We start from the raw sequence: 17132 nt of genomic DNA on the forward strand, positions 1-17132 counted from the left end.
CTAGTTAATGTATCTTTATACTACATTACAAAATACATCTAATAATATCTTTCCAGTTAAGAGAATTGTGGACTTGGATTCTAAAATGGTACCCCAAAAGAATACTTCCCCAAAGATATAACATTCCATGTGATCAATAGAATATGTGACTTAGTCAAATGTAATTTCTTTTCTCTTATGATTTTGCCCAGGATATAGGAACTTGAATATGAACATAACGATCATCAATAATAAGAAATATTGCTTTAAATCTATTTATAGAAGTACTGTCAATACAGCAATACACATACCTTTTGCAGTTCACACATCATTCCAAATACTGTTTTGCTTTTCTTTAGTAATATATTGATAGTCATAGGAAGCCAAATTAAAATTTTCAACCCATTTTTAAAATAAGTTTCTTTGTGGGGAAAGATAATTTACAATAAATTTCACAGAAATAAACTTTAGACTTTCAAATGAGTGGAAAGGGACATCTAGGAGAGATGGGAAGGTATAAAAGGTAAGATTTGGTAATGGTTTGGATATGTGGAATGATTAAAAGTTCAGGATGATATTGAGATTATGAGCCTGGGTAAATGAAAGGATGGTTGTGCTCATGTCAGCAATAATGAAGTTGGGGAAAGGGAAGGACTTAATGAGAAAGATAATGAGAATTACTTTGGACATGATGAGTTTGAGATGCTTTTTGGAAATCTAAATTGAGATACCCAAATAACAATGAGTGATGCAGGAATAAAGATCAGCAGAGAGATAAGGGTTAGATATATGGATCTGAGAATTATTTGTATAGAGATGATACTTGAACCCATGAGAGAGATCTGATGATATCACCAAGTTAGATAATATAGAATGAGAAAAGGACCTAGCTTTGAATGGCACCTATGGTTACTAGACTTTTTTTTTTTAACCCTTACCTTCTGCCTTGGAATCAAAACTGTGTCAATACACAAAACTGCATCTGCTCCAAGGCAGAAGAGTAGTAAGGGCTAGGCAATTGGGGTTAAGTGACTTGCCCAGGGTCACACAGCTGGGAAGTGTCTGAGGCCAGATTTGAACTCAGGATCTCCCCATCTCTGGGCCTGGCTCTCAATCCACTGAGGCACCCAGCTGCCCCCTATGGTTAATCAGATTTAATCTGGATGAAAATTCAGCAAAGGAACAGGAAATGTTGAATAGATAGGAAGAGAACCAGTATCACAAAAACTATGGAAGGAGAATAAATATGCATAAGAAGATGATCAATAGTGTCAAAAGCTTCAAGAAAGGTTAAGAAAAATAGAAATATTGAGAAAAAGGCCTTTAGTTTTGGCAATTAAGAGATCACTAGTAACTTTGGAGAGGGCAGTTTCAAATGAATGATAGGATTAGTTCCTAGACTGCCAAGGGTTGAAAAGAGAGTGAAAGGAGAAGAAGCAGAGCTACCTAGTTTAGGCGACTCTCTCAAGAGGTCCTCTCAAAGGAGGGTAAAGATGGAGAACAATAATTAGTAATGATAGCAGGATAGAGGAAAGGTTTTTAAAGATATGGACATGTTGGTAAATAACAGGGAAGAAGTCAGTTAAGGGAGATATTCAAAATAAGAAAATGGGAAGAATAGTAAAAGTGATTTGCTGGAGGAATGGGGACAGGAAGAGATCAAGGATATATGGATTTAGGAAATAAAGTCTCCTGAAAAGAAGAGCAAGAAGCCAGTATCACTGGATTGTAGAGTAGGAAGACTGGATAAGATATAATAAACCTAGAAAAGTAGGAAGGGACCAGATTGTGAAAGGCTTCAAAAGCCACACAGAGGATTTTATATTTGATTCTGGAGGCAATAGGAAGCTAATGGAGTTTATTGGTTAGGGAAATGACACAGTCACAGCTATACTTCATGTAGATCACTTGAACAGCTGAGTGGAGGATAAACTAGAGTAGGGAGAAATTGAAGCAAGGAGGCCAACTAGAAAACTCTTGTAAAAGTTCAGGTCCAGAGATGATGAGGGTGTGAACCAGAGAAAAGGTTATGAAGGTAGAAAGTATAAGATGATAGAAGAAATAATGTAAAGATATGATCTACAAAATGACAACTGATTGATTATTTAAAGAAGGCTAGTTGATGGCCAAGTTCCATTGTTGATTATCATTTCCTACTCAATGCAGAACCAACATCTTATTCATCAATTATTCATCAGAATTCCAGGTGAGAAGAAGGTCAGTTCCATCTTGGGACTATGGAGACCAGGAAGTCAAGGGAAGAAAGAAAGAAAGAAAGAAAGAAAGAAAGAAAGAAAGAAAGAAAGAAAGAAAGAAAGAAAGAAAGAAAGAAAGAAAGAAAGAAAGAAAGAAAGAAAGAAAGAAAGAAAGAAAGAAAGAAAGAAAGAAAGAAAGAAAGAAAGAAAGAAAGAAAGAAAGAAAGAAAGAAAGAAAGAAAGAAAGAAAGAAAGAAAGAAAGAAAGAAAGAAAGAAAGAAAGAGGAGGGAAGTTAGGAAGGAAGGAAGGAAGGAAGGAAGGAAGGAAGGAAGGAAGGAAGGAAGGAAGGAAGGAAGGAAGGAAGGAAGGAAGGAAGGAAGGAAGGAAGGAAAAACAGGGTTCATTTGAGATATCTACAGAGCACTAAACCCAAAAGCTGAGATGGGTGGAAAGACTGTACTAGGTATTTCAGCGACTGGCTTTCATATGAAAATTAGGAATCCAAAATACAAATACCAGGGATCTGACCATTATTATGACTCTACCTGATTACCTAAAACTTCACTTTCTTTCTTGGGCAGCTCTAACTGGATCTTTTAAGTCAATGTGACCATGCACAAATAGTATCCATTCAAGGATCCTTTGGATTCAGTCATCCCTGTAAAGCCATAGATGAATCAGGATATTTGTGGATACCTGGGAGGATTGGGGCAACCCTAAGAGAAAGAGAGAAGTTGGAAAGAAGGATGTGTTTAAGGGAGGTGATGAGTTCAGCTTTTGACATTTCGAGTTTGAGGTGTTGAGCAGTATCTAGATACAAACATTTGGCAGAGCTGGAAATGCAGAACTGAAGCTTTCCTGAGAAAGTGGGGTAGGAGATATAGGTCTGAGAGTCATCTGCATAGATACAATGGGAGTGAATGACATCATCAAGGTGAATAGCCTAAACAAATAGGAAAAGTGGGCCAAGGGCTGAGCTTTGGAGGATACCCAGACTTAGGAGCCTAAAGGAAGAGGATGAACCAGAAAAGATTGCTGAAATGAATACAAGGACTTTTCATGCTCTGGAGACAACCTGGAAAACTCATGAAATTACCTTTGAAAAGTCATAATTGTCGTTTTTTCTCATTTGCTCATCATCGACTCCATATTTAGCTCTGTATCAAATAGAGTACAAGCCCAAGGATTTACACATGTTGCACCAACATTGATTGTCTTGTCTTTCTGTGAATATCTTTTTTCTTTAGAATTTTTCCACTCAATACTTCTCTTCCATGGATAGTTCACACAAGCCTGTTTCTGTTATTTTTCTCATTCATTCAACAAGCAATTTTTAAAACCCTTTTTGGTTTTTGTGGATCATGTGTGGGTGTTTTGCCTCCATTTGTTGCAAATCAAGATATAAAAGTTACTTTCAAAGAGCAGTCTGTTCTAAAGGACTGTTCCTTGTATCTTCTTTGGAATCCTGTAAATATCCCTCATCACTGCAGTATCCAATTTCTCTAATGTTACTTTTGTGATGTATATAAGCTAAGCAGTTAGACTTGGATTGGTACATTTGCCAGTTGGGGAAGGGATTGTACTGCCACCAAAAGAGGTAACTATAGATTTATGTGTATCCACTTTTTGAGTTATTTTTTATTTGCTTTTTAAAAATTTTGCTGTGAATATTTCTCATGCTTCTTATTTTCTCAGGGCAAATGTTTTCTTTATAATTCAGTTATGCTTCACTATTGTCAAACAAGCTACCAGAGGTAAAGCGCTTTATAAATCTTACAACACTATATAAATGTAATCTATTATTGTTTCCAAATAATTTTAAATATATTGAATAATTTGAAGAAATGATCAAAATTAGTTATAATTCATTGATTAGTTATAATTGGATAATAATATGTCATTTTAAAGCAAACTATAAGGCTTATAATCTACTTCTGGGAAACTTGATTTTTTCAAATAGCCAAGTACTAACCTGTGCTGTGGAATTTTCTCATTTGAAAAATTTTCAGTAGCAGATCCCTTATGAATTTGAACAACCAAGTTTCTTTCAGCATTTTATGTTAGAAAACACTGTACTCTAGATTGGGCAGAAACTTATCCTTAACACAAAGTCAGATGACGCAGAGATCATTTTTACCTCTGAGGCAGAAGTGGTATCAAAACTCTCTGAGCACTTCAGATTCAGCATATAATAACTTTTATACACGGAAAATACTTTTTTTTTTTTTGAAACATAGCAGGGATTGGCAGAAAAGCAGAAAATCCAGAAAATAGACCTATTTTAGTAGTACATTATTCCAAAGGCTTACCAGCCAAGTGATAACTTCCTTTGTCACAGATCTTCTGATTCCTTGGCATTCCCAGGGATCATCTCAGTCTAAGTCAACTCTTTTCTTTTCATCTCAGTCTAAGTCAACTCAGGATTGCTTTGGGTAAGATCTTCTTTCTCCCTCCAAAAAAAAAAAAAAGGTTTGCTTTTACCTGTGGTATGATTAAGAAAAACACTTTTAAGATGGACTTTTTAAAAACCTTTATGTCCTAGTTTAAAAAAAAAAGGAAGACAGAGAATAGAAGCATCATGCTTGTATCAGAATTCTTGAATTACAAAAAGAATTATGCACTTCTGAGCAGAAAATAATCAAAATGTTGGGATCTAAAATGCAGATCTACTAGGGTTTTTTTTTTAATACATCTTTTACTGTTATATTAGCTGATTTAAGTTCCTCATTTTTTAAAACTGATGGCCTCTTCTCAGGAAGTTCAAGGTAGTATGCCAAAAAAGCTTCTTCCACAATAACTAGATGGAAGAGTAAACAGTGGAAGATTAGTAAAAGTACTTTGTGGTTTTCTCTGCGATCTTTATCTTGTAAAGCTATTTTAACTTTTTCCACTTTCATTCCTCAATCTCACTATGCTATCCATTTAACTCTCCTTTGCAGTGTAAATCAGTTCCCATGTCAGTATCCTTTTCCTAGACAGAAAGGAGAATATCACTGTCATAGTACAATAGTACAGTAGCACAGTCTGCTGTCATAAATTCTATGTTAATTTATAAGGTGTATAAGAAAAGTCTTATCCTTTCAGGGGAGCCATCTATAGCATAGCTGTTGAATACAACAATCATCCCAGTTCTGCTCCAGTGGTTCCACCTTCCCTTGGCCCTAACCCAGTCTTAGACATGCCTCTTTTGAGAGCAGTGTACCCTGGCAGCACATAGTGACCAGCACCTCCAAATACTGGCACCATACCCAGGAACTGGGGAAAGTGAGAATGCTCTCCCCACCACATCCTCCCCCAAAAAGGACACTTTATGAGAAGCCACACCTCCTATTAATGACAGAAAGTAAAATAATTAAGTCTAGAAAATGCTCTCAGGACACTGCTTTTTCAAAACTGAGAAATTATAAAGACAGTTTAGGAAAAATAGAAATTGTTTATCTGAATAGTGTATTTATTGAAGGGAGCTAATTTAAGGCAAAACAAAAAATCTTTTACAGTTTGGCATGACTTTTTTTTTTGTCATTTGTTTTAAACCTTACCTTCTGACTTAGAATTGATACTAAGTATTGGTTCCAAGGAAGAACAGTCAAGGTTAATCAATGGGAGTTAAATGACTTGCCTAGGGTCACACTGCTGGTAAGTGTTTGAGGTCACATTTGAACCCAGGACCTTCTGTCTCTAGGTCTGGCTCTTTATCTTCTGAGTCACCTAGCTCTCCCACTGGCATGACTTTCTTACCCCTACCTTTTATTTTGGCTATGTAAACATGGAAATCTATGATAAAATTTTTATCACAGTAATTAACTTCAGTAAATAAACATTTGGTTTCTACTCAAAATTCTAGGAATAGCCATCGCAAGGTAACTTCAAAGTGATTAAAGACCTTTTACTAAAATGGGAAAATTTATACTAAGAGAAAATATTTTGATTTCAAGAAGAAAATTATGTTTGTATGCTAAAAATATTAGAATGATTCTTTTTAGAGTGATTCAACTAGTCGGGGGTCTTTAAATGTGGATTTTTCCAAATCTTAGTTATTCACTAAGACGAATAATGTTTCTGTGGTCCATGATCTGTTAGGAAAGCATGTATTCTAAACTTAGCAGCCTAAGGTTTTGATAAGGCTTGTGTTTTTGGAAATGTATACAACTACCAGTGTCTTCAGGGCAATTCTCAAAGGCAGACTAAATTACAGAGTGGCAAAGACCTCGATCAGTGGACCAAATACCCATAATCACAGGATCACAGATCTTTGTAGCATCAAACTGTAAAAAGAATGTTATCTAAGAACCTGTACTTTGACCAAGTAGATATCTGAGGATATTAGACTAGGTAAATGCTTTTTTTCTTACTAGGTTTGATCCCAAATGTGATTGGAGACATCTGTTTTCTGTTTTCTTTACCTTTTAAAGCAATTTCCTAAAATAGGATCTCAGGTTCTGATGGGCATGAATGAGAACTACATAGAGCAAACCCTTATTTGAAAACATGAAATATTGGGGGTTTGAAACAGTCTTTCTCAACCACTCTTATTGTCATATTCTTCTTTTTCTCAGTTTGTTTGCTTGTTTGTTTGTTTTCCTTCCTTTGGAAGGCCTTTCATTTGTTTCTTTTAATGTCAGGTTTTTCAGCCTTCTGGTATTCAGACAGCTCAGGACCACTTCTGTCTATAAAATGATATGCCACAATCTCATATCAGTTTGCAAGCTTATAAGTTCCTAACATTTTAGGTGGTTTGATGTGAGAAATCAAGACTCTTGTAAGTTACAGACTTCATCACAAAGAAAAGTCTACACTCTTCTCTTTCTGTTTTGAAATGAGTGCTTTTTATTTTGACAAAATGTAATGTCCTGTGCATTGAGCATTGTCCCAAAGCTGAATTAACAATCTACTCTTTGAGCATCTGTCTTTAGGTGAAGTTCTACAATTAGAAAAACTCAGTGCCCATAGGTGCTGCTCTGCAATGGAATCCCTTTGCTCAGTGTTCTTCTGCCCAATCAGGTGGAATGTTTCACAGGCACATGGTTTCTACAGCTCAAAATAACTTGGGACCTGCAAACTGACAAATGCTCTGGCCTCGGTGGTGACAGGTTGTCCAGCTTCTTGCAGCCATCTTCACTGAGACGAAGGTTGTTAACTCCTCGCTCTCTATGGACAGCTACTTTCTGTGTCCAAGGACGTGAAGACTTCCCATGTTTCTCCTGGCCTTTCGTCTTAAAGTTCTCCGGGAAAATTGGCATCGCTGTAGAACGCAAGGGCTGGAGATTCTCATCTGGGACAATTAAAAAAATAAAGGTAATATATGGACTTAATTCACACTCCACAGAACACTGACAGTGGACATATTTCAGAATGTTAATTACTGTGATAGATGCCTAGACCGAATATCTTTCTAAATAGGTGTTTTGGGTCATAGAAAGGACCACGAAATAGAAGCCAAATCTTTTTAATAATAATTTTGGAGAGGGTTAATGCCACCTCCTTTCCAACATTCTCCCACAACTTAGTTCCTATTTAGGGCCTAAGACACAAGACCAGCAAAACGAAATTGCTACAGGTAACATATATATAAATGTATTTATGTGCAGATACATATTTATGTGTATAGATTTGGAATTATTTAGATATTCATTTTTGCAGGCACCTATTCTAGTAATTGTGTAAAACAATATTCCAGTGGAACATCCATTACCTTCTTAAAGAAAAGTAAACTTAAAATAATGGCTACATAGTTAAGACTTTCATTTTAATTTTTTTTCTCGTGTAAAAGGATATGTCTTGCTAAATTTAGTATTGGGAGATCTGCTCCCTGGATTAATGTACACAACAGCTGCAGAAACAGTCCTACTCAAAGGGCATTGCTCGTTCTTTCTCCCATTCTATCTCTTGCTGCCTTTTCATTTCCATCAGAAAGATACTTGACTGTCAGTGGCAAGTGTTTGGCCAAATACATTGCAACATTAAGCAGGAACAGGGACATATCTGATTTAAAAATTGGTTTAAAATATTTTAACAGTTAAGAATGGAGAATAGACCTAACAGGGAGTTCCGCTTGCCCTCGGAGATGACCATCACATTAATACAGTTAGGAAAATGAATTGTTTTGTCAATAAAATTTTATTACATCTTAATTTAAGGAAGCTATCATTTTTCATCAAGAAAAAATAGCTAAAGGAACTAGGTTTACACATTTCAACTCTTCTTAATCTTCCTTCTGGTAAGTTAATAATTTTGGTTTTTGTCTTAGTATGTTATTAAAGTATGACATGTCACACTTGTTTAAACCATTCCGATTGCTTTGTAGTTCTGCTATATAAAACAATTCTTACAAGAATTTTGATAAATAACAAAAGCCTTTCTTTGGGAAATTTAAATTTTTACGACTTACAATAGGGTTATGAGCCACATCTTCGACATGAGAGAGTTCTACAGTAATAGAGGCTGACACATGGAGGTGGTCACAGTCTGCATTTACTCCTTTTCCTCTGCTTGTAGTTCTTGGCTAGTACCAGTTAGAACTCATCACATTATTTTTAAAACCCTTGTCTTCTTATTAGTGTTAGCTGTTTCGACCAGTCTCCAGATTTTAGGAACACCCTGTACAACCTTATTTGACTTGCTCTCATTTGACTTAAAGATTCAAAATCAATGAAATTGCTCTCAACTAGAACTTACAAGTGATAGGGAATATCCCTTCAATCAAAAGTACAGCCCAACAAAAAAAATTGCATTGGGAAATGTTTAAGGAAATAAACTAAAATATGATACAACATAGATAATGTTAACTTGTGGTTTTCTAAATCATTATGTATTGGAGGGGATCTGTTTCTTTTTGAGTTTGACACCAGTGATCTCAACGACTAATTCCTTAACAAGCAAATAGGAATGTGCTCATCACATCAGCCTAGTAGGCTAAACTGATTTCAGAAAAATAAATTCCTTTGTTCACTTAATAATATAAACATCCAAATTCTATTGTTAAAGTGGTCAAATATGATAAAGACATCTCGGTGTTAATGTCAGTAGATGATTTTAAGGTAACTTTTGCTTGTTTGAAGATTATTTTTATGACAGAAAATAGCCATAAGAGCAATTTTATGGAAGGAATATTCCAAAATTATGAATAATTATCATTTCTACCTCCTTGATAACTAAAATTTACAAAGCATCTCCCTTACATTGATTAATTCTTCTTGCCTGGTGAAGTATTACACATTACACAATATTTTAAGGAAGCATGGTCCTTAAAACAAATCAGTTGAGACAGGCCTAGAGATGGGAGGTCCTAGGTTCAAATCTCAAATACTTCCCAGCTGTGTGACCCTGGGCAAGTCACTTGACCCCCATTGCTTAGCCCTTACCACTCTTCTGCCTTGGAGCCAATACACAGTATTGACTCCAAGATGGAAGGTAAGGGTTTAAAAACAAAATCAGTTATATACAGCAGCCAAAATGAAAATAATATTCTATTTTGTTGCTTTGTGAAAAGTTTGAAAATGCTGTCCCTTGAAATTTATCTTTTAATTGTTTCCTTTTGAATGATTTTTCCTTTTGTTCATGATTCTGTCTGAAGCATACTATATCTCCCATTAGCTCAAAAATAGAATACAGGGTGGGATAAGTTAGATCTATGTCTAAGAGGAGATCTTAGTAGTTTATTCCATCTAGAAAGCTGTGACAGCAAAAAGGGACAGGCATAGAATTGCCATTTTTGTTACCAAGAGTCCATCCCCAATTTTGCCTGGTCTGTGCCCTTTCTTGGTAAAGTTCAGCCTTGGTTTATCCCCAAAAGTGTTACTCTACATAGTAATGGAAGCTACAAGTGTGAAAATGACCCTTGTGATGCTACTATATGAAGAAGCTTGGAGCATCCTGTACATCTTATATGGTTTTCTCACTTAGGAGAAAATAAAACTAGAAGATAATGATGATGATATCAGTTTTAAAGTACTTAAAAAAGTAATCAGATATCAAACATCGCTTTTAAAAGGAACAGCTAAGAATACGTAGAATGAAATGGTTGTAAATGTAAGCATACATTTTTGACATTTCAATTTTACCACTTAGATTCATTTCTAGATTGCTTATTGGCACAAATAAGTGATAATAATCCACAGAATTCATGAGCATTCAATTAGAATCATTTTATCATAACAATGATAACACATTAATATAATTCTTTAACGATAACAAAGCTTTTCTCACAACTGTATTAGGTAGGCAACTCAATTATTAGTGCCCCCATTTTTCAGAAGAGGAAACTGAGGCTCAAAGAGGAAAAATAATTTGTCAAAGACACACAACTAATAAGTATCAGAGGCAGAATTTGAATCTACATCTCTCCTAACTCTAAGTCCAATACGTCTTTTTACTGTTTTGTTTTGTCTTCAGGTATATATATACATATATATACCTGAATATATATACATGTATATATATAACTTGGGGTATTATTGTTCAGTTTATTTTAGTCAAATCTGACACTTTGTGACCCCATTTGGAGTTTTCTTTTTTTTTTTAAATAAATAAGCCCATATCTTCCATCTTGGAATCAATATTGTGTATTGGTTCCAAGGCAGAAGAGTGGTAAGGGCTGGGCAATGGAGGTTAAGTGACTTGCCCAGGGTCACACAGCTGGGAAGTATCTGAGGTCAGATTTGAACCTAGGACCTCCTGTCTCTAAGCCTGATTCTCAATCTACTGAGCTACCCAGCTGCCCCCTTGGGGTTTTCTTGATAAAAATACTGGTTTGTCATTTCCTTCTCTAGCTCATTTTATAAATGATGATGAGGAAACTGAGGCCAAAAAAAATAGATGAGGTTAAGTGACATGCCCATGGTCACACAGCTTATTTAATGTCTGAGGTCAGATTTGAAGTTAGGAAGATGAGTTTTCTTGACTCCAGGCCCAGCACTCTATCCACTGCACCACCTAGCCACCCAATATGATGCTTTAAAAAATTACCTAAGTTATTGTCCACTTATGGTGACCATTTAATAGTAATAGAGCCTTCAACAACTTGTTTCTTTCTATGCCTCTTACCAAATCCCTTTTTGTTCTTGGACTAATTTTTTGTTTGGCCCCCTTCAGTGACTCCACGTTTTTCTACAAAGTGTCCCCAAAATAATTTCTATGACTACCACTTCAATTAAATCCCTTAAATCAAGAGTTCTTAATCTGGGGTCTGTGAACTTGGTTTTTAAAAATCTGCTTTCACCATATTTGGGTAACTACATTTCAGTGTAATTGGTTTCCTTGGGAATTTCACGTATTTTATTTTATGCACTTAAAAACATTTTCTGAGGAATCCATCAGTTACACCAGACTGCCAAAGAGATTAAATGACTTGCCCAGGGATGCCCAATTAGTGTCTAAGTTGGTATTCAAACCCAGATCCCTATGACAAGTCACAGACTCTATCTACTTGGCTGCCCTGACTTGAATATATAGGAAATTAATTGCACAGAGATTGAGACTAGACCTGCGATTTCATTGATTCGTGGCCATTTACCATCACCAAGAAGTTATTATTGTCTGCCTGAATTTATTGGCAGAACTTCTCAGCTGTGGTCTGGTTCACCCTCTGTTCAGCTTTGAGCCTCCATCACTGTCCATCTGCAGTGCCTGTAGTTCTAACTCAGACCGTCTGCCAGCCAGTGCTCCTTTGCGTATTGTTACGATATGCATTCTTCCTCTACTAGGTGTTGTGGTATGGATCAACAGTCTGACCCCTTTTGAGTAGCCGTAGACCTTATTGATGAGATCTGTTTGGAGGCTCCATGTCATCCCCCAAAATAGGAGCATCTGAAGAATCTTAGTCACGTATAAAGAATCCTTCCATCTGAACTTGAGCAGAACATCCTCCATAATCAGAAAATCGTTCACCAAATTTCTCTCTTTGGTTGCTTCTGTCAAGAAAATGAGGGAACGTATTTAGAGCTCTCTATAAATATCAAGAGAAGTCTTCTATTCTCTGCACTTCTCGAAGCTCTGCGAGGATGTCCATTATAGGAAATTGAAAAATCCCGTCTGCTCCCTTCTCATATTTTCATCAAACATATCCCCGATGCCTGTAAAAGCCATCCTCATGAATATATTGTAGAATTAAGAAAGCAATCGAAGCAGTGGAGCTTAGAGGATAGGGCTGGCCTGGAAGATGGAGTTTCAAGTTCTGCCTCTAATACATCCTGGTTCTGTGACTCCCTCATGTCAAATTAACTTCTTAGTGCTAAAGGAAACTCCTTAAGGTTGCAGAGAAGGTGCTGACTTATACTGGTAGAAGTCATTTCTTTGCCAATAAAACAATCACAGAGTTATCTCCTATCTCCAAAGAAAGTAAGCACTTGGGTCAGTAGTTGCTGCCCTCTCAGTCATCTTTTAAAAAATAATATTTTCTGTTTTCCTGTCCATTCTTTTGAAAATCGCTTCCCTTTCAGACACCTTGAAAATTAAGCCTTAATTAGTGTTAAAGTTGTGAGCTTGGATTTTCTCTGTGTATGTTTGATCAGGTCCAGCTACTTCCCACCCACCCACCCCCAATTTCATTTTACCAAGTATTACTTCTGTTTCTTGATATAACTCACAAGGTGCTATAGTCCAACATGGTGGCCCCAGCATTATTGAAAATAAAAATAGATCCCTTTAGACATGAGGATGTAGCTTTTCTATTTGGCAGTTATTTTTTGTCTTTACAGTTTCATCTGGGAAAACTCCTGGGACTTGCCTGATTTTATAGGTTCATTTCCCTCTCGACTTCTTTTCACTATTTTATAAAATAGTATTATTAAGAATGTTCCATTCTCCTCCTTTGTGAAGGTTTTTTTTTAAACCTTTACCTTCCATCTTGGAATCAATACTGTGTATTGGTTCCAAGGCAGAATAGTTGTAAGGGCTAGGCAATGGGGGTCAAGTGACTTACCCAGGGTCAAACAGCTAGTAAGTACCTGAGATCAGATTTGAACTGAGGACATCCCATCTCTAAGCCTGGCTCTCAATCCACTGAGCTGCCCAGCTGCCCCCTCCCTTGTGAAGTTCTGCAAATAATTTTCTGGTCTAAACTTCTTTCATTCTTATATTTATCCATTTTTCAAGTAGACCACGTGTTTTTAGGTTAAAGCATTCTTGTACTTTTTTGACTGCCTTGTTGATACAGGGGTTGTTTTATATCTGTTCCACCTCTGAAAAATGGCAGTAGGGACTTTATCTGTTTCCCACTTTTCTGAAGCCAGCAAATTCTTTAAATAAGTTTGAGGGCAGCTAGATGGCTCAGTGGATAGAGCATCAGACCTGGAGTTGGAAGGCCCTAGGTTCAAATTGGCCTCAGATAATTCTTGGCTGTGTGACTCTGGGCAAGTCACTTAATCCCATTTGCCTATCCCTTGTCCTTCTGTCTTAGAGTTGCTTCTAGGACAGAAAGTAAGGTTTAAAAAAAAAATAGAAAGTTTGATCAGAGCTCTCGTAATTACATATAATGTTTGAATTTAGTGTAGATTTTAATCTTTGCTCTGATGTTTAAATTTCATTATAACAGTCAGTATCTTTCAACACAGAGACTGTAGATTCAGAAACGACACCTACATCCGGTGTATCTTGTTTAAGACAGTCAATTTCATTTTTTATGATGTGATTCAGCTCTCAGCATATCTGGTGCCTCCTGACTCTCTACTTAGAGAAAGTATGAGGCCTCTGAGTTCTCTACAAGCCTTTGTCCTCTGGCATTTCTTATACCATGTACTTTTCTGTGTATCAATCTCCTTCTGTACTCACCTTCATCCTGAAAGCATTGAATATCAAGATTTCAAGACTTGGCAATTCTTGTCAAGTTTGTGTGTACCTGCCTGTGTGTGTGTGTGTGTGTGTGTGTGTGTGTGTGTGTGTGTGTGTAGAATTCTACTGCTTCTTCATCCTCCTACAACAGACATTGGTGTTTAAGCTGCAGCCATCTTCATAGTGGTCTTCTTGCCAATACTTGTCATGAACACTCTTAGGCAAGATGGCCCAGAGTCCCAGAAAATGATGTCTCTTGCCCATAGGCACATATTGAAAGCACTCCTCCAACTTATTTCTTTCACCAAGGAGGAGAACCTGCGAGTCATCATTCCATTTAGCTGAAACTATTCTATATCATGATTTAATTTATAGTGACACGGTTGGCACAGATTTAATTCATTTGCTTCAGTCATATGGCTGAACAAGTAATTCACATACGGAGTACCAATAGCTGAATTATAATTTGTAAGAGTCTGAAAACGGTTTCTTTAACACCATTTTTTCTTTTATCTCTTGGAAGGGCTGAGGGTCATTTTAAGACTTTTGTTTGCCTCGTGGGCAATTATTGGCTGTAAAAAGAGGAAACAGGGAGAAAATTATGACTGTCTTTGAGAAAATGAAAGGATGTCATGTAGAAGAGAAATTAGACTTATTCTACTTGGTTCCAAAGGGCAGGTCTGGGATCGGTGCCTAAAAGTCACAGAGGCATATCTTGGCTTGATGTTAGGAGCAGCTATTTCATGATTAGAGCTGTCCAAAAGTTGAATGGGCTTTTTCTGGAGAGCAGGGTCCTTCCTCACAGGAGGTTACCAAGTCAAGACAGGATGACTAATTGTTGGGAGCGTTGTCTAAGGGATCCTCATTCATATACAAGATTTTTCCCTTTCAGCTCTGAGATTCTATTATTCTGTTTAAGAATCCACCAACTAGCAACCAACTCTCTGGTGATGAGCCTCTGTGTGTTTACACTGGTCTTCAAGTGACAGATAGTCTGGTGATATGACTAATAGTCAGAGCTTTCTGGTTTGTGCTCTGTTGGTATAGCCTTCAAAACCTAAGGCCATTTCCATGGCATAATGAGGATTTAGAGTAGAATTTTTGTGGAGGACAAATGGAAAACTTCTTATAAAATTGCTCTTAAAACCATACCAGACCCAAGTTTTATGTTACTTCTTTAAAAAAAAATAGAAGAGTAACATGTGTGTTTATTTCCATCCCTTTTGGACACACGAAATGTGTAGCATGTTCCATAGGGTCCCCTACAAAGGTAGAAATTGGCAGAGCACTGCCACCAAATCTTAATCATTGTCATCACTGACACCAGAGGTGCCTCAAGACCAACTTAGACAAAAACATTAACTATAGTCAAACCTGCCTACTGGAGGAAAGATCATTCTCTTATCACTCACCCATCTAGCTTGGAGATTCTTCTAACATAACTTAACTACAGCTTTCCATGCTGTTCTAATCAGATCCATCTTTATTCACCAACATGGAAGCACAGATCCATTAAATCCCCAATTTGGGAGATGAATAGTTTGTGGCAAATCTTCCAGGTTGCTGTCTCAGTCAGTGTTCATGCTATCCCTTCTCATCGGGCTCACTCCAGTGCTCATTTCATTCAGATATTGGCCATGTAGGGGGGCCCATTTAAAGTAAGTGTTCTATAACAGGGACAGTACCTGATTTTCTAATATGACCATTTCCATAAATGTTAGTGAAACTCCATGTCACCAGCTCAACAACTCTAAGTGTAGAACACATTCAGATACAGAGTGAATCAAAATAAAAGCTCAAATTTACTTTAGAGTCTAAAATACATATAAAGGAATTTTTAGACTGGGCATATTGTTTACACATAAATGACAGTTTCCTTGACTTAAATTTTTGATTTTTTGATAACATTAAAGATTTCTTTGGCAATTATTTTGTCCTATTAATTTGCACATGGATAGTAAAAAACTAAGACTCAACTCTAGGTAGCAACTAAATGGCTCAATGGATAGAGAGCACTGGGCCTAGAATCAGGAAGACCTGAATTCAAAATAAGTCACAGACTTTACTAGTTATGTGCCCTTGGGCAAGTCACTTAATTTCTGTTTGCCTTAATCCACTGGAGAAGGAAATGGCAAACTACCACAAGTATCTTTCCCAAGAAAACCCCACAGATCCTATTGGTATGGTATGGCCCATGGGTCACAAAGAGTCAGACCCAGCTGAACAACAAGATTAATAAAGGCAGCCCATGTCCAGATTAACAACAAATTCTACATTCTCACAAACCCAGAATTGGTGAAATCTGGGACATTACTGTAAAAGAATCTTCCTTTCCCCAGAATTAAATTACACTATCCACAAAGATACACAAAAAAGGGACTTGTTGGTCTCCACAAAAATGCAAGTCCAAGAATAATTCAACAGAAAGGCAACTGTATCGGCTTTACAGTTGTGTTCCTTTCCAGCCATAAACAAAGTTTAGCCAAAGGTTATTCCTTAGAAATGTCCAGAAAGCTCAAAAGTCCAAGTTCTTTAACACTTTTTTCATTCTAAGCAACTAAATGTGTCTTGAATGGCTACAATTTGAAGTTTATCCTCTCTGCCCTTCCCAGAAGTGTCCTCAAATCAAAAAAAAAGCCACGGCGATTTCTTATTTATAGAAATAAAAAGTTTTTGAGTTTCCTGGGGCACCAAGGCAAATCCTAGACACAAATGTTAAGTTCTTCAAAATTCATCCTTCAAGCATTCTTCTGACAGAACTTCAAATTTAGTACCCTTCCTTAAGTAAGGGAAAACCATTATGCCTAGGATCTTTGGAAGGTGGGAAGGACATTTATGTAGCACTTACTACATACCAGACGCTGTGCTAAGGGCTGTACCCTGTGAAGTAGGTTGTTATCAGCCCCATTTTACACTGGAGAAACTGAGGGAGACAGAGGGGAAAGTGACATGGTCACATACCTAGTGAGTGTCTGAGACAGGATTTGAATTCAGGAACACTCATCTTCCTGACCCCTGACTCAGAGCTCCATCCACTATTTCCAAAATTTTTTCTAGGAAAACAATGACTACAATTGAGAAGTTCTAACAATTTAGCATTAAGAATAAAAGAGCTCACGGAAACAGTAGCCTTAATGAAGGTACAGCTTTTCTTCCATGCTGCCCTTGACTTAAGTTACCACAAAAACCAA

The 17132-nt window shown here is 36.8% G+C and overlaps 1 protein-coding gene across 9 annotated transcripts in view; it reads left to right on the plus strand.

Annotated features, from left to right (window-relative positions):
* MYPN (myopalladin) overlaps nt 1-17132 on the plus strand; it is a 124495-nt gene that overhangs the window by 17644 nt on the left and 89719 nt on the right. The window contains exons 1-2 of one of the 9 annotated variants that reach the window (XM_056796078.1): nt 2577-3772; nt 7177-7470. The exons of 1 other annotated variant lie outside the window; for it this stretch is intronic. The gene's annotated coding sequence lies outside the window, so the exon portion shown is untranslated. Of the gene's footprint in view, nt 1-2576; nt 3773-4013; nt 7471-17132 lie in introns of those variants that run through there. 7 more of the 9 variants (XM_056796085.1, XM_056796081.1, XM_056796073.1 and 4 more) reach the window with 7 other exon arrangements.

Source organism: Monodelphis domestica, chromosome 1 (assembly GCF_027887165.1).
Source record: "Monodelphis domestica isolate mMonDom1 chromosome 1, mMonDom1.pri, whole genome shotgun sequence".
NCBI classification, from domain to species: domain Eukaryota; kingdom Metazoa; phylum Chordata; class Mammalia; order Didelphimorphia; family Didelphidae; genus Monodelphis; species Monodelphis domestica.